The following is a 17565-nucleotide window of genomic DNA, read 5'->3' on the forward strand; positions in this document are numbered from 1 at the left end:
AAAGAGAGGGAAATTATAGCTTGCTGACTGACCCCTGGGAGATCGGAAATGTGTGTTGATTCTCCCTCATATTCTGTGTGTGTCAGAGGAGAGGCGCCGTCTTGGAATAGGCAGCCTCAATGACTCCTAGAAAACGTGCCCTCTGTGTTCCTCTCCCCACCGTGCTTTTATCCCTAGCACAAAGGAAAACCAACAATAGCACCTTGACATAGGTGTACTCATCAATTAAGTATTTACAAAGCCCTCAAATGTTGAAGAGAGAAATATGAAGGCATTTAAGGTGCATGTTCTGTGTCACTGAGAAGCTTAAAACTAAGCTGGAGAAATAAGACACGGACATTTAAATTTAAGGAGTGATACATAGTCCTCTGATGAAGTGCTGTGGGACTCAGTGTCTCCGTAGGACAGAGGCAAGAAAAAATGTGGCCAAACAGGGGAACATAAAATGGGTGTGGACCAGACTATGACTAATGAGTAAAATGGATCTGCTGGGAGAAGGGCATCCATGTGGAGAAAACTAGGTGGGCAAACGCTAGTGACAGAAATGGGCAAAGCATTTTGATGCAAAGCAAATTGCTGAAACACAAATCAGAATTTACATAGAGATGAGGTAGAAACTCTTTTCAAACTGGTAGGCTGGGGACTCTTAAACACCAGCTGACCTCTTTAGATAGGAGCATGATGATAATCTTTTAAGCGTGATTCAAGTGACAGAATAAAACAGAGATTCTCTTTTTCCAAGCTCAGAATCCTCCATGCCTTACAACCTCTGCCTCAATCTCATTTCTCACCACTGCTGGCAAATCAGTATGTATTCTTCATTTTTCTAACATACCCCAGTATTGCAAGGTAGAGTTTGTTCTCAGATTTTCTAAAGCATCGCAGTAGGTCAGATGTGATAAAGTTTGTGATGACCTCTGCTTACATTACCTACTTAGAGCGGTAGGTTTGGCATGAAGCATAGACGGCTGATGTCACTGGACTGCGTCCTCCGTCGGCAGTAAATGAAACTGTGCCACCATCATTTACTGCATGTGTTCTCTGTATTAAGCGTGGCACGAGATATTTCACACTATTAACATGTCATCTCTAATCCTTGCCACCTTGCTGTAAGATCAGGATGAGCACTACTGAAGCGCCTCCAAAGCCCCCTTCATTTGAAGTGGCAATGCTAGCTGGTGCCAGCGTCCCTTCTTAACTTCCGCTGGTTCTTTTCCGCCTTTTATGGGCCTGGAGTGACTACTATGGTTTATGATGCATAAAAATACCCAGCTGATTTTAACATATTTTTATTATATTAAATTCCATACAACATGTTTTAACATTTACTCCAACTCTTTCTTCTAACTCTTCTTGGATTTACTCCCCACCCACCCCCAACTTGATTCCCTCCTTTTTTTTTTTCTTTAATAATCTATGAAGTCCAATTTGTGCTGTTCCTACACGGGTGCAGAGCCATCCACAGGAGCATGGTCAGCCTGCCATGTGCCGTTCTTTTAAAGAGAGCAGGCTCTCCCTCCTCCAGAAGCCACCAGCTCTCTCTGTCTCCTTAGTTAAGAGTGTGGGAACTCACGAATCCCTTCCCCTACATGCTGGAAAGCTGACCAGCTTGATTTTCTGGGGGTCTTGTGCATGTGACCACAGCTGCTGTGAAGTTGAGTGCAACATTCCCATGGGGCCCAGAAGACGTTGCTTTCTCCTGTAAACCCAGAATTTTTAAATTTTAAAAATCTGAATTTTAAAGATCTTTCTGTCCCATTGTCAGCAATGGTTCCTAAGCCGTGGCTATGCAGATGTCCTCTTTGTAGCTGAGAACTGCACTGAGACCCTCTGTACTTTGGCCAGCTCTGAGTTTCCCAGTAGAAATATTAATATTAATATTATAAATATAATATATAATACAGAAATATTAATATCAAAACAGGCAAAAGATCTAAGAAATGCTTTCTGAGTAGGACACATGAGGACCCACTATCTTTATCTGGCAAAGCCTATCTTGCTCTACCCACCAACACAGTAAACATTTTGGCCAGACAAGTGCTGGTCAGCTAATCCTGTGGTCATTCTTCCCTGGTAGCCAAGAGCCAGCAGAAGCCTTCACACACCTTTCATCTGGCCTTCCACACCATGAGGAATCTGAGCTAACTGGTCTCTAAGATTCCTTCGAACTTTCATTTTTCTCTTCAAAGACCTGAAAGTAGCACGTTTAAGTTCACTCACATGAAAAGACGAATGGCAGATGGCCCTTTACCTTCTGGGGGCCTTTTTGCACTTTCCTGGGGAGACATGCCGAGACCTTGACTGGGCTGTACTGGAGTGTTTGTGCTTTAGAGAGGCCCCACGGCATCGTTTTTTATGTTTTATCCTTTAGACTACAATAACTTTAGCTTTTCTCTCTGAAGGCCAAAGTTCTGCCTATACTCAAATAACACTTAAATTCAATAAGTGAATCAGTTTGCATCCTCACAAACAAGTCTTTTCAAAAGAAGTCTTTGGGATCAGCTCCTACCACACCTTGGTGGCCCTGATGTTGTCCCACAAACGATGTAGGATCCTCTATACAACTTTACATCTCCTTCACCCTGTCTGCTTTACTTCAGATCTGCTCTTCTTTTCTTGAAACGTGAGGGGTAGCAGATTCAGACCCCCTTACTCTCCAGTTTCCTCAGATATGGAGGCTCTCTTCAGGATTCAACCCTAGGAAAGCTCCATTGGAGACAAGCCAGGGTAGAGATGGACCCGTGTCCCTTAGCAGTGTTGGGAGTTAGAGAACATCCAGCCCCAGTGGGACCTGAGTACCCTTGCTCTTTAATTATATTCTTCATCTCATTATCACGTACCAGCCTTCCCAAACTTTTCCCTCTGTAAATAATCCCTGAGGTCTCAGGGTCAAGGGAGGAGAACCAAGAGAAGGAAGAGCAGAAGGACTAGGGGAAGACAGGAACAGAGTACCTGGAGGCAGCACAGAAAGCACTGATTTTAGTACTTCAAACCAACAGTAGTTTTAGAAGCCCTTCCTATGAAATTTAAAAACAAACTATAACCAGTACAGCCTGTTGATTAGGAGAGTTGGCAGGTTAGTTAAATCTGGTGTGCTTTGAAACTCCAGAGGTAAAAACTGAAAGAAAGTCATTCCATTTCCACGAGACTCTATCTGAAAGGCAAGAAGAAAATTTGTTATTCTACAAGCCCCATTAGATGTTAAAATATGTATTTGACTCCAGATTTGTCCTCAGTGCTGATTTTCTCACTGGGTTGGAGGCAGAAAAATGCAGTGCTCAGGGGCAAGGCTTTGCCTCTGTTCCGTTTTGAGTCCTTGATTGTGAAATACATGCCTTAAGCCTCATTTGCTATTAAAAAAATCTATTTTATTGTGGTATTTAATTAATCATCGCTTTGGCCATTTGTGGAAAGTGACTGGAAATGTGTCTTCTTTTCCCTTTTAAAGTCAATGTTTGAGAAAAGGAAGATTGGGCAAAAAACTTATCCATCTCCCATATCCATAAGCAAAGTAGAGAAGTTGGGTGCGATTTCTTCTTAAATTCTATAATAAGGGCTCTTTAAAGATGTTTGTTTTGAATGATGGAAAATGCTGTGAGAGTCAGATTAAAGTGTGTTATATATTTATGATTTAGATTTAAATAGATGCACATAAATTTTTTCACCATAAGGATGAGAATGAGGAGGAGGAAGGGTCAGAAGGAGGGAGGGCAGGAGATGGGAAAGAATATGTTAATTTTTAAAATTTTAATGACTGGCACTGAAATGATTTTTAAATTTTCCATTATGAAATCCTATATGGATAGCCAGAAATGTGTATGCCAAATGCAAAAGAGACATCAACACATGATGTCGGTACCACGTTGCCAGCTAACCTCTCTCTCTTTCCCAGAGACTTTGCTGCATACGGACAAGGAAGCCTCCAGGTCTTTCTGAATTGTTTTAATAACTTGGCTTGTGTTGTGAGATCAACCCACAGCCTGGCTGCCTGTGACATCAGAGTCCAGCCTGCAGCCCATAAATATGGAACGTGCAGTTTGTCATTTGTATTTGTTTTACATTTACAAATTAGGAGACACATTTACTGTAAATATAGTTAGCATCCAGAGGTTTCAAAGCTAAGAATATGCACGTTCAAAATTCCTTTGCCTTATTTATTCCGTGGCCACCACATTTGTATAAACAGAAAATTACTCCATTCATGCTTTATTACTTTTTCTTTTGTACCACGGCCTTGACCTCAGTCCTCATAAATTGAGAAATAGTGGGGAACTAATGGAGACAGATGGGGAGATGGCTTGCCATTTACTCAAATTGGTAAAGTAATTAACCTCAAGGTGCTGGTTTGCAAGAAAAATTGTTGGAATATCTTAGTATGTCGGTAAACAGACTCCTGCTTTAACCAGTTCTGACAAGTGTATCATAAACTAGACTTATTCCGTTCAATTGACCTGTCAACGTCCTGAGTTCAAATAAAGATTTGTATTACAATGCACTCGCTGGGAAGTGGGAGCACCGCGGCTCTTTCTCTTCGGATGGTAGCTGTTCTCTTGCTTCTCTGTACAAGCAGGACTGTCATAGATTCATTCTCCAGTCATTAGGTTCCTTAGAAATCTCCTGTTATGGCTAGTGTGACAGCAGATGGTAGTCATTTGGCTCCAGAAAATGAAATGAAAACACTTGGGCTGGGCTGACTGGGCTCATTTAGAACAGTAGTGGACAGAGGCCAGATCTAGATTGTATTTCTCCAGGGACATCGAGGGATGAGGCCAGAGCTGTTCCCTGCAGATTGGGGGATAGAAATGGATTTCTGCAGATTGTTATAGAAATCAAAGGCGCGCTTGTAAATAGTCTTTGACCAAACCAAGGACTACTCCTTCCGAAAACAGAAAGACTTTCCCTATCCTGAGCAGGCATATTTCTCCATCTCGCTTGCTCTTTCCCATCCCCTTTGTCTCTGACGCCATTTCCCTCATAGCTAGGATCCTTCAAGTCTATCTTACCTGTGGTGTCAGCTGTGAGATGTTTCTACAGCAGTGAGTTCAGTTTTGGGAACCCAGTACTTCCCTGTAGTCAGCTCACTCACTGGGAGAGGTTTGCATCCATTAAGCCTGTTCATGGCTAGGTTTCTTGTATTTAAATTCCACCCGTCATGGGAGCAGAGGGTGCTCTTTGTGATAGTCTATAAAATATGTCACAGAAACATAAGTGGTAATTTTCATTCAAAGTAAATTCATCCATTCATGAAAGAAGAAAACTAAGGCTTTTTTCTGGTATCTTGATTTGAAGAAACCTTGGTTGAGTCATAAACAAGAGCTCTGAATTGTCACCTGAAGATTCTTCATGTATATCTGGGGGTGAGGAACATCCAAAAACTGAGCCTGCTCTGCTACAGTTATTCCGGGTGGGCAACAGCCTGAGCCTCATTGCCCGGACTCAGGTGGGAACTGTCGGCATGAGCTGAGCTGTTTGTTACCAGCCAGAGTGGGTCTTCCTGTGATGAGCATGGGGGGAACATGCAGAAAAGTCCCTGTTCTTCCTAAGGATGAAAGGAACTCTCTGGAACAAGGGTTGTTTGTATAAACCCACTGCAAAAGGAAAACTAAGTAATTTTTTATTTATTTGTCAACTTTTTTTTTCTTTTGTTTTATTTAAAATCTATCCAAAATCCAACAGAAGAGCGCCTTCCTACCAATCTGCCTAGAAAGTTGCCTGAGAATTTACTTCTGTGATAGTCTCTAGGAACTAAAACAAACCAGAGGATATATTCGCCCCAGCATTGATTGGCTGAGGGAAGCTGAAGTCCTTTCTCTTGAAAAGGTTGTAGCTAACTCAGTGGGAGACACATTCTCCCTAAAGGCCAGCTTGTTCATTTGTATTGGAAACTAGTTTATCTTCCCTATTGCCTCGTGTGAATATTCCAGTTTTCCATCCTGCCGACAGCTCTCCAGTCGGTCCTCCTTTAAACATTGGAGTACTCAGGCCTCCTAAATGTACCTCTGTCTCTTTGACTTTGTATCTGTAGTCTTAGATTCTCATAATAGGTGTGTGCATGCGTGAATGTTTACGGGTGTGTAGAAATAATGCTAACTTAGCAGCATTCTGTTTTTATCTCAAGTGTTCAAAATCCAGTGTTTCATAATTCAGGCAGCATCTCAAGTAAGTAGTAGGCTTTGAAGAAAATGCCTTGAAATCAAGCTGGCAATATCTAAACTGGCCTCTCCAGAATGAATTCCAAAGTTATAAATTTATAAGTGTTGGGCTATGACTTGTTAAAAAATATCTAAGAATAGGCAGTTTTTGAGCTAAGTTTTTGTCTTACGGACTTCAGAAAGAAGGAGACCTGTGGCTGGTGCATGGATGCCTTTAGGTCTGCATTTCACGGCTGATGGTTGCATTGTCTTAACTGGGTGGGGGCTTCACCAACTCCGTCAAAAGTGCTTTCAGGGTGCCTTCTGCCCGTTTCCGTCATTAAATTAACCATGAGTTAATGTGTGACTATTAAAGAAAACACAGGCAGCATTTTGTGGTGATAGCTAATGGATTAGAATGGCATTAAATATTTTCCTCCTGGCAGACATAACATTTTATAGTTTGGCTCTAAAAGGGCATTTTATATACACTATAATTTCATTCACTTATTTCTTGGACTTTGGCACCTCCATTGGCTAGTGTACTCATTATGTCGTCATTGGAGGAACATTCTACTTTCTGCAGCCTCTTAAGATGGGCATCTAGCAGCGGTGTGGGTGAAAAGTACCCTCTCGTCGGTGGGCATCTTTCCATGTACTTACATGTCTGTGCAAGTGGCCTGTTAGGCAGTTGCGTCTATTTTTATTTGCTCTTCAGCCTTTGGGAGGTTGAGCAGTTGAAAGCCATTTGCCACCTGAATTGTTTTCTCCTGTTTTAAAACATTTTAATTTATAATCAGACAAGAAGAACAGATGTAAGAGTTGTAATTTAATCATTTTATTGCTATCTTTGTATATTTTGAAGAATTAGGTATTGTACTCATGGGAAGTCGTATTTTATGCCTAGTTGGAAAAATGAATAATGTAATAATATGCAAAATGTAAAGTTTTAGAACTTCACTACTGAGTAAGGCACATAAACTAATGATCTGGTTAAGGTCCCCTGTGCACCATAATAAATATGGACTAAATTTGTCATTATAGCTTTAGACAGAGGTTTCAGGCAACAGATTTAATTAAATCCTTTTTTAATATTCATACTTCTAAACTGCATAATTCCCCTCTACTGTAAAACTGAGCGCTATATTAAAACAAACAAAAAACGGCAGCTTACTAAATGGATATTAGCGTGGAGTCAATAAGCATTTAATTCTGGAGAGAACTCGGAGGAGAGGGGAAGATCCGTGGTGCTCACTCAGGAGGCTGTGTGAGATCTGCAAGGCCAGTTCATGGAGGCTTCTTTCCTGTCCTCATGCTGCCTTTTGAAGGGGAGGTTAATTAGTTATTTGTGGAACTCACAAAAGACATGGGGTTAACACAAGGAGGCATTTTGTTAGCCATTGAAGAGTGACAGTTATTGAAAACTATACTTCAAAACCCATGATGGAATGGGTTGATGACATTGAGGTAGACAGAATTTCTGAATATGGATAGCTTCTAGGAGTTTAGATGGATGTGTTGTTATGTAGAGTCTTGCTCTCCTGTGACCACCTTAACCCCAGGGGACTAGATTTCTGCACAACTGCAATTTGTCCTCCTAGAGGTTAAGACAGAAAATAATATGGATATTTATGTGGAGGAGCTTAAAGGCTCAACCTACATATTTTTGTGGGGCAATCACCTTTATTCTCTATAAAATAACTCATCTTAAATCTGTAAAATGAAGTACTTTACTGGTGCCATTAACTTACTCCATGAAAATCCTGTCTTGAAGATAAAATAATTTCACCCCATCCCAAGGGAATATCCAGCATCAAATTGCCAATGGAGCCAGTAAGGCTGACTGTAATCTGATTAAATAGCCCCGTAATACATTTTACCCACCTACTCAGGAACTATGTAGGTACACATTTTTCTGCCCCTTCACCAATTTTGTCCTGCTAAAATGAGTAACTAGTCAGTGGTTTATATAGCACTTATCAGTATTTGCTACAGAATTGAGAACAACAACAAATATAAACTACATTAAGTACAATATTTGTGTAGAATAAATGATGTTGTAAAATCCTGTAGCATATGCTGGACATGACGGTACATACCTTTAATCCCAGCATTTGGGAGACAGAGGCAGACAGGTCCCTGTGAGTTCAAGGCTAGCCTGATCTACAAAGCAAGTTCCAGAACTTGTTCCAGGGCCATTGGCCATACAAAAAAAAAAAAAAAAAAAAAAAAAAAACCTGTCTCCAGGAAAAAATATATATAGCATAAGAAAGTATGTAAAGCAGCTACTTAAAAAAATAATAATAATGTCGTTTAATCTGCCAAATATACAAGTTAAATTTGAGGAGCATGTCTTGTCTGGGTGATACACAGTAACCAGAGGTTTCTTGAAATGATCAATGGGTAGGGTTAAAAATGGGCACTAGCCCTGACCAGGTGGGTGGGAGGGGACAGAGAAGGTCACATAGGAGAGGCCTCATCGGACAGAACTGGCCAGGCACAAACCTTGGACTCTTAGCGGCACAGGCTCCCGGTTAGCCCCTCTGAGAGCCCAGACCATGATCTAGGCTGGTTGTCATCAACTCCCGCAGCAGCTGACACTACCCGAGCCTCCCCACGCCGACTAACATGCAATCTACTGGATAAACGGGATCTCCTTACCCCACTTCCCAGGCAACCTCCAACCAGGGTTCCAAATTCTGAAAACAGCAAAAGCATTCAAATATTTACATACAGAATGCTGTCCTGCATCTTTCTGTCTCAAAGAGAGCAGCTGCCCCTCTCTTCAGCCCCCCACATCCCCTGAACAATTTCTGTGCCAAGATGAAGAGGAGGCCTCAGGCCATAGGGGCTCCTGGCCATAAGGGGCTGCTGCAGCATAGCCAGGGCCCAGGGTAGGTAAGGCCCGGCAGATGTCCGCGTGGCACAGCCCAGTCCCCCCGGTGTCTCTTCCTACAGGCCAGCTTACTTATTCGGGGAGAGTGACTGCATTTGTTTTCCTGACAAAGTTGCATCATCTTTTGCATTCCTTTCTTCTTCTTTCTTTCTTGCTGCCTCTTCCCGCTGTTTCCAGACAGTTGCCAGCAGGGCGAGATCAGCTTTGGCCTGCTCTGTCTTCCCAGCTAAATGAATTTTCATATGGCACTCTTTTGCTTTCTGCTTCTCAATTTCTTCTCATTCTCTCCTGGAAAGCTCCTTTGGGCCCATCCAGATCCAGTTGTGTGATCTTCTTGGTTGTCTGTGCCACCCGGTTGGGGTTCTCAATGTCCGTGAGCCCTTTTATACCTTTTTGCTTTTGCTGGTAGTCATCATCTTCATCTTCACTCTCATTTGAGTCCAGAGGCTTCTTCTCCTTCTTCCCATCTCCACCTTCTTCCTGTTCGTCTTCTTCATAGGCCTTCTGCTTCTCAGCCTGCAACTGGGCACCGATCTCCTCGGGGCTTGTGTACTGCCTCACCTGGCCCTCGTGGCCTCCTGTTCTGCCTCCTTTAGGCATCTCAGCTCCAGCAGCTGCTGCAGCGACAACAGTGGTGCCTTGACTTAAGCAGCTAATCCAAAATTATATAGATTAAAAAAAAATGGACTGAAGTGAATTTAGTTGATTTACCCATGGTTATACAAATAATTACTGGCAAATGACACTGTCTTGTCAGGCACATGGAAACATATGAAGAACAATCTCCTCTCCCCTCTTATCTCAAAGTAACTGTTACTGACAGTAATATAAACATTAAGTCAATGTAAGAACAATTGCAAATAAAACAAAAGTAAGATCCAAAGCTTTACATTCAAGTTAGACCATCCAAACTGTTAAACCTGGTAGGAGACGTGTAAATGACTGTGACCCTCTCTGAGAAGGGTTTCATGGGCAGTAATACTTTTAACTAGACCTCAAAGCATAGGAGAGGTGAGACTATCAGTACTTGCATTCTGAGATAGGCTTTGACTTTTCCAGAAGGTTCTAATAGAGGAGCAATGAGAACACAAGCATTCTGGGCATGCTCCCCACTGAGCACATTTTGTAACCCTGTTAGCTAGCAGCCAAAGGGAAAGCTAAATGTCGCCTTTCCTTCCTTGGTGGAACTGGTTCAGAGAACAGACTATCCACTCAGAATTTATGTCGTGAAGCAAGTTCACAGTTGATAATGTGCTCCTGAAGTCAGGAGAAATGGATTCATTTTCATCTTCTAGGACTACCTTTGAAGTTGTTGAAGGAGGATAATTATTTTCCCTCTTCAAAGTATTTTCTCACATCATTTTCCTGGAAATGACAATCGGGCAGTGCCCCGGGTTGGCAAATTCAACCTTAGTTTGATGAATGCAATTCTGAGCATAGCCCTTGATTCAGGGTCACTTTCTGTGGCTCAGGATTCCGCTTTGCAGAGTGAATTGTCATGAATTTTTGGTGAGCTGTTTCTTCCTTGAGCCTGAAAACCTAAAGAGGGCAGAGGTGGTCCTGGCATTTCTGAACCTGCTTGAAGATAGAGATCACAATTTAATTTGATTTTCCAAATGTGAATGAGCAAATAAAGATACCCACCACTCTTAATGACAGTCATCACACTGCTTAATTTTCCCAAGACTCTCACAGCCACAGTCCTACATAAAAGCCAAAGAATTCTTCTCTGGGACTAAGCCGGAGTGTGTACTAAAATACTACAGCTTCTCCCTTAAAGTAGCAGAGTCTTGTTTTGAAAATGTTTAGTAACATAAATTAGTCGTCATATATGACCTTCAGAAACATCCTCCCGAAAGAGAAATTGGATTCTTTCACACTGGAGGGAATAATACTTCCAACTCTGGCCATGAGCACCCATGTCTGCATTGGCCTTTTCACCTGGAAAAGCAAAAAGAGAGAATGTAATTTTATAGTTTCAGACGCACTGGCCATCAGGTAATACAGGAGAGTGGTCCTGAGAGACACTGTGAGCAGTGTCCCCACAGGATGTGCTAGTCCCAGCTCTGAACCGGGACTCAGGATGGAAGCGGCAGCTGTTACACAGCATTATCCACAGCACCACACAATTGAGCATCAAAGCGACTAATGCTCTCCACACACAGCGAAGTCAACAGAGCAAAAGTGAGGCCTCCTCTCACTGCAGCCCTCCCAGAGCCAACAGCCGGCACGGGCTGTGATGGACAGTAGTGTTGGGAGGTTTCACTTGGCTAGAACTCCAGAAGGTAAGAACTCCAGGTGACAGCTGCACACAGTCACGCAGACACACACACACACACACACACACACACACACACACACACAGAGAGAGAGAGGGCTTTAGAATTATGCAGCGGGTTGTCCTTAAGTAATTTACTGAGTATTAATCGGTGTGTATACATGAAGAAAACAGGCACGACTGGGAGGCGTCCATCTGAGGTGGAGTATCCAGCACTGAGAGGCCAAACAGTGCCTGTTTCTGCCATCAGGTTGGAAAGCACTAAGATCCGCAGAGCACTGGGATAGATGCATGTCTCTTTACCGGTGGAATCTGTCACACATCAGAATAAGCCTCTGTGCCTCTGCCTCTTTCATCTCAATATGGAAACATGACATGTTGGGGTGCTAGGTCTTCCACACCCAGCAAGTCCCCAGCAGCGACAAACAAGGCAGGACAGCCTTTCTGCATCACCACTCTACTGAGGAAGCAGATCTTACTCTTTCTTATCAATGTGTGAGGAAGGCCTCACTCCACCCAGACAGAGTTCAACTGGGCTTCATTTCTCTTGGTGACTCAGGCACCAGGATACAGTGGACAAAGGGTGTTAGTTTTCTTTCTATCTTAACACAGATGCCAATTACCTGATGAGCTTTAGTACAGCTAAAGCTCACACAATTTAGTTCACACAATTTGTTCTTGTGTGAACACTGGTGCAGTCCTGTCTAAAACACGACGGAAGCAAGACCCTTAAAACTTCCAATGTCATACCTGCACAAAAATACGAGCTACAGTATGAAAATGGAAAATATGCCTACAATGAAGAGAGAAATCAGTTTGTCAAGACTTACCTAGAACAGACAGGTGGTAAAATTAGGTGTGAAGGATACAGATGTTATTATTACTATGTTCTATCTGTATGAAAAAAAATTACACAAGTAAAAATGTAAACATTTAGCAGTTGAGAAAGGCTACAGAAGAATACTGCAGGGTAGGTGGATAGGATTAATAGGCAGGACATCACAGAGGAAATATCAAGACTATGAAAGCACACCTAGAGGAGCTACACAAAATGATGTGTGGAGAAATGTGTGTTCTTCAAGTGACACGGGTTGTCTCAGGGCACTGAGGGACAACTTTACTAAACTTGAGATTTTTCCAGATTGGTGAAAACAGTAAACCCACATATCCAAGAAGTCAAATGAATTCCTGGCGCGCGCACACACACACACACACACACACACACACAAAAAAAAAAAAAAAAAAAAAAAAAAAAAACATGAAGAAAACTCCAAGACATGTTGTAATTAAGGTGATCAAAAAGCAGAGGCAAAGTTAAAACAGAGAAAGAAAAGCTCAGTTTAAGAAGAAGAAAAATGTTGAGCATCAAAGGAACAAAGATAAGAATTACAGTAGCCAGTAGAAGATGGCTTAAAAATGGGGGGGGGGGGTGCCAATAGAGAAATCTGTACCCAGGGAGATGGCCCTGGATGTAAATATTTATAGAAGAATGAATAATGCCAGTAGTGGTAGCATGGGGAAATAGATTCCAATTTTCTTAATATTTAAGTATCTTTCCAAGATAATGGGCTAGTATAGGATTTATTGCACAAGCAAAAGCAAAATACTAGCACAGAGTTCAGAAAGAAAGAAACATGCTATTGTCAGGCTTTTTATGTGATACTATGATGTGAAGACAGACTATATTGCATTAATGATGTGTACTGTAAACCCTAAGACAACTGTAGAAATAGCAACGAGTTAGAGCCAATAAGATGACAAAGTATATAAAGTGGTATCATAAAAGTACTCTGCTCCAAAAGAGGCAGACAACCAGGAGGGTGGGGAAACATACACAACAAACAGAAAATAAATGACAAGATGATAGATTCAAACTCCAACATAGAAATCATTCTATTTAATCTACGTAGCCTAAATAATCAAATTAAAAAGCAGCGCATATCAGATTGTGTAAAGGAAAAAAGAAGCAGACTTATCTGTTGCCTTTAAAAGATAGCTCCAATATAAAGACAAAACAGGGACCCATTAGAATCATGGAGAAAAGGCCTGCGTGCCAATCCAAATAGAGAAGTTTGTGTTAGCGTGAAGCAAAGCAGATTCTAGAACAGGCAGTATAGCTATGGGTGTAGAACCCACTTCATAAGGAAAGACTTCTTCCTAAGAAAGACAGTAACCCCACATAGTTATAGACTTAGCCACAGATTTAAAATATATAAAGCAAATTTGTAATTATAGTAAAAAGTTTTGATGCCTCTTTCTCATAAACATAAAGGCAGTAAAAGTGTAAGATTTAAACCATAATTCCAGTCAACTTCATTAATGCTAACATTTTAAAAGCTCAAAGTTTCACCCACCAACAAAAACATACATTCCTTTCAAAATAAACTACATTACCCAAATAAAGCATATCTTTATAAAGTTAAAAAAATATTTGTTATATGAAGTATGTTCTCTGACCATGAGGAATCAAGGTAGAAGTCATTGCAAAGACTCTTCTAGAGAAATCTCAAGTATTTAGAAACAACATTCAGAATTACTCCTATTTCAAAGAAGACATTAAAATGTATTATGAGAGAAAATGAAAAAAAATATAGGATTTGCAATATATGACTAATGTAAAAGGATATTTTATAGCACTATATTAGGTAATAAAATATTTTAAATTTACATTATCAGAGCCTTCCTTGAGAGCTAGAAAAAGGACAGAAAATTAAATCCAAAATATGCAGAAGAATGGAAATAATGAAGATCAAAGTGGAAATTAATGGAATAGAAACTAACAGAGAAAAGTAATGACATGAAAACCGTGCTCTTTAAAAGCAGGACCAAAATCTTAGAGCTAAATAGGAATGAAATATGACATCCTCCTATTGACATGTAATAGCTGAAAGAAAGCAGTACAATTAGCACCACAGGTAAAAAACTTCAAACATGCTCTTTGTATGATGTCTGCCATTAAAATTTTAATGTGGCATTGTGCTAAAACAGTCTAACCTCTGCAATAAAGCATGAAAAAAATTAATAAAGGATATCTATACCAAACATGAGGTAAAAATATTTTAACTGTTGACAACATTATCATCTACATAGAAAATCTTATTATTTTCACCAAACTCCACCAAGAATAACAAGTGCATTTGGTAAGATTTGGGGATATAAGACCAACACATAAAAATTAATTATATACCTGTATTCTTGTACATGTCACAAATGATCAGAAATTAAAATAAATAAGTAAAGAGTCTTTATAATAGCATTCATAAATGCTTAGGTAGAAAGAAATCTATCAAAACATGAGAGAACTGTACATTCACAAATCACCTAACAGCCAGGCATGCTAACATACAATAATCCCAGCCCTCTCTAGAAGCAGGCAAGTTTGTGTGAGTTTGAAGCCAGCTTGGTCTGTATAACAAGCTTCCTGGAAGGTAGTGCTACATAGTGAACTGTCTCAAACACACACACACACACACACACACACGAAATCAAACCAGCCAGGCAACAGGCTGCACACCCATAACCCCAGCACTGAGGAGGAGAGGTAGAAAAACTGCAAGTTCAAAGTCATCCTGGGCTATTTAGTAAATATGAGGCCAACTTGGGCTACATAAACTCTGTCTCCAAAATAAATAAAGACATAAAACAAAAAACTATAAAACATTTGTAAGAGAAATTAGAATTTGAGTGGATACACCAAGTTTCTATCTCAGGAGCCTCATTACGGTTATGCTATTCCATTTTCCTAAATTGCTCTACAAGTTCAGTATAACCCAATCAAAATTTCCAGTAAACATTTTGCAGAAAATAACAAAATAATGCTAACATTTGTAGGGATATGAAACTTTCTAGTATACCCAAGACAAACTTAAGAAAAAAATTAGGGGACTGATATTGCCTAATTTCAAAAATCATATATATAATTATACATACTGATTTTCAACAAAGGTATAAATATATTCAAAAGAAAGTCTTTTCAATAATTAAATAGTATTGGAATAAATAGATATCCATATGTAGGAATATTTTTGATCAAGAGTCCTCTGATAAAAGCTTACACAGGGTCATAGGCAAAAGTCCAAAACTGTAAAGCTCACAGAGGAAAATTTGAGACAACTTTGGTGAACTTGAGTTTGGCCAAGATGGCTTAAATACAACACCGAAGGTGTTGCTCGGGTTTTAAAGGCTGATGAGCTGGTGTACACAGCAACAGGGCATATAGACTGCTCAGAGGTCTCTTGGGTAACTGAAAAGCTACAGACTAGAAGAGAACATTATGTCATATCTGACAAAAGGCTTTCTTGTGTGAGTTTAAAACTCATGAATAGGAGCCAGTCAGGAAGTGAGCAAAGTCTGTGGCCAGCAATTCCAGCAGTGGAGCTCTCCAGCTACGAGGGGCGATCCTTACAGATGGAGCACTGCACCGTGCTCCAGTGAGGAAGCACCAGCTCCACGCGCGGAGTGCCACGGTGCTGCCGTCGGAATGGCTGAGCACCAAGAGCGAACACGCAAGGACTGGGACTCGTGAAGGAACGTTAGCTATGCCTTTGCTTTGGAAGAATACTCCATATGTTTAAAAATTAGCCACATATAAACCACATTTATTGCGCTAACCCCTAGGTATTTGTCTGAAAAGAAACGCATGTGTCCAAACAGTTGTACAACACTTGTTCACAGTAGCTTTGTTTTTAATATCAGAAACTGGAAATAATCTCAGATGACTACCATTAGATGAACGTGGTATATTCATAAAAATACTGTTGCATTATTATAGTATATATTATTATATATAATAAATATTATATATTATTACATATAATATATAACAATATATATTATTATATTATATTATATATTATATTATATATATTATTATAATATATATTATATTATATTATATTATATTATATTATATTATATTATATATAATAATATATGTATAATATATAATATTATTATATATTTATATTGTTATTATACCCATCCATATAAATAAAGTTTCATATGTGAATGAACAAACTTATTAATGCTTGTCAAAATACTTCAGGTCAAAATTTACACATACCATTTATTTAAAAATATATATGTACACTACTTCACGTTCTGATATGTCCATTTTAATATTAGGCAATGTCAAGTTTAAAAATACTGAAAAGCTGAGATAATATCACAGTTTGAAAGACTACAGATGTGAGAATTTTTTTTTAAATACAGACTTGTATGCATGCCTGGTTAATTGTCTTGCTTGCTTTTCCTTTGCTCCATTCATTTTTAAAAACATAGTGAGTAAACCATGGGCAGCTTGTGACTATAGAACGAGGAGGTTAGGCTTAAGAGTCCTCTGTCCAAGTTACAGAGACTGCTGCATTGCAGTGTAGTGACGGTTCCCACCCACGTCCAGAGCAAGCCTCAGTAAGGCCAGGGTAACCTTGCTAAAAGTATAGAATTCCCAGCCGCCGATTGCATCACCTCAGTCATTTCCTTGGCACGCTTATAGTCGTCCATGCACTGTCACAGAGGCTTCTGTGGCAGTCTTCTAGACGTTGGGTATGAATGGAACTCAGGGAAATGTGCTAAGGACCCAAGCCTGTATGATCCCGTACATGCCTGGATTGACATAACTGAGACCACACTGAACATGAGACTCCAATGTGCAGTAACTGTGGGTTTGCGTCTTTCCAGTTCATCCCATCACTGAGCTGTCTGCTCTCCCTCATTCTCCCCATGAGCTGTTCTGATCATTTGTTTTTTAAGTGTAAAAATTTGAGTCCCCAGTCCACTGATAGGGGAGGCCCTCCTCCCTTCCATCTGACCCTACCCTATCAGGTCTCATCAGGACTGGCTGCATCATCTTCCTCTGTGGCCTGCTAAGGCTGCACCCCCCAGGGGGAGGTGATCAAAGAGCCAACCACTAAGTTCATGTCAGAGAAAGCCCCTGTTCCCCTTACTAGGGAACCCACTTTGAGACTGAGCTGCCATGGGCTTCCTCTGAGCAAGGGGTCTAGGTCCTCTCATACATGGCTGATTGAAGTATCAGTCTCTGCAGGTAGCCCTGGGCCCAGGGAGAAAAGAGAGGGTGGGTGGGACTGGGAAGAGATGAGGGAAGGGGCTACAGACAGAATACAAAGTGAATACATTGTAATAATAAATAAATATTTTTTTAATTTTTTTTTTTTTTTTTAGTTTCTGTTCACCCTAGTTCTCTACTCTTTGTAACAAATGCTAATAATTTATTTACCAAAGAGTTGTTACCAGTTTTTTGG

The 17565-nt window shown here is 40.4% G+C and overlaps 1 protein-coding gene and 1 pseudogene across 1 annotated transcript in view; one reads left to right on the forward strand and one right to left on the reverse strand.

Annotated features, from left to right (window-relative positions):
- Npas3 (neuronal PAS domain protein 3) overlaps positions 1-17565 on the forward strand; it is an 852204-nt gene that overhangs the window by 648475 nt on the left and 186164 nt on the right.
- Positions 9096-9627, reverse strand: LOC110552741 (28 kDa heat- and acid-stable phosphoprotein-like; annotated as a pseudogene).

This window comes from Meriones unguiculatus, chromosome 7, assembly GCF_030254825.1.
Source record: "Meriones unguiculatus strain TT.TT164.6M chromosome 7, Bangor_MerUng_6.1, whole genome shotgun sequence".
NCBI classification, from domain to species: Eukaryota; Metazoa; Chordata; class Mammalia; order Rodentia; family Muridae; genus Meriones; species Meriones unguiculatus.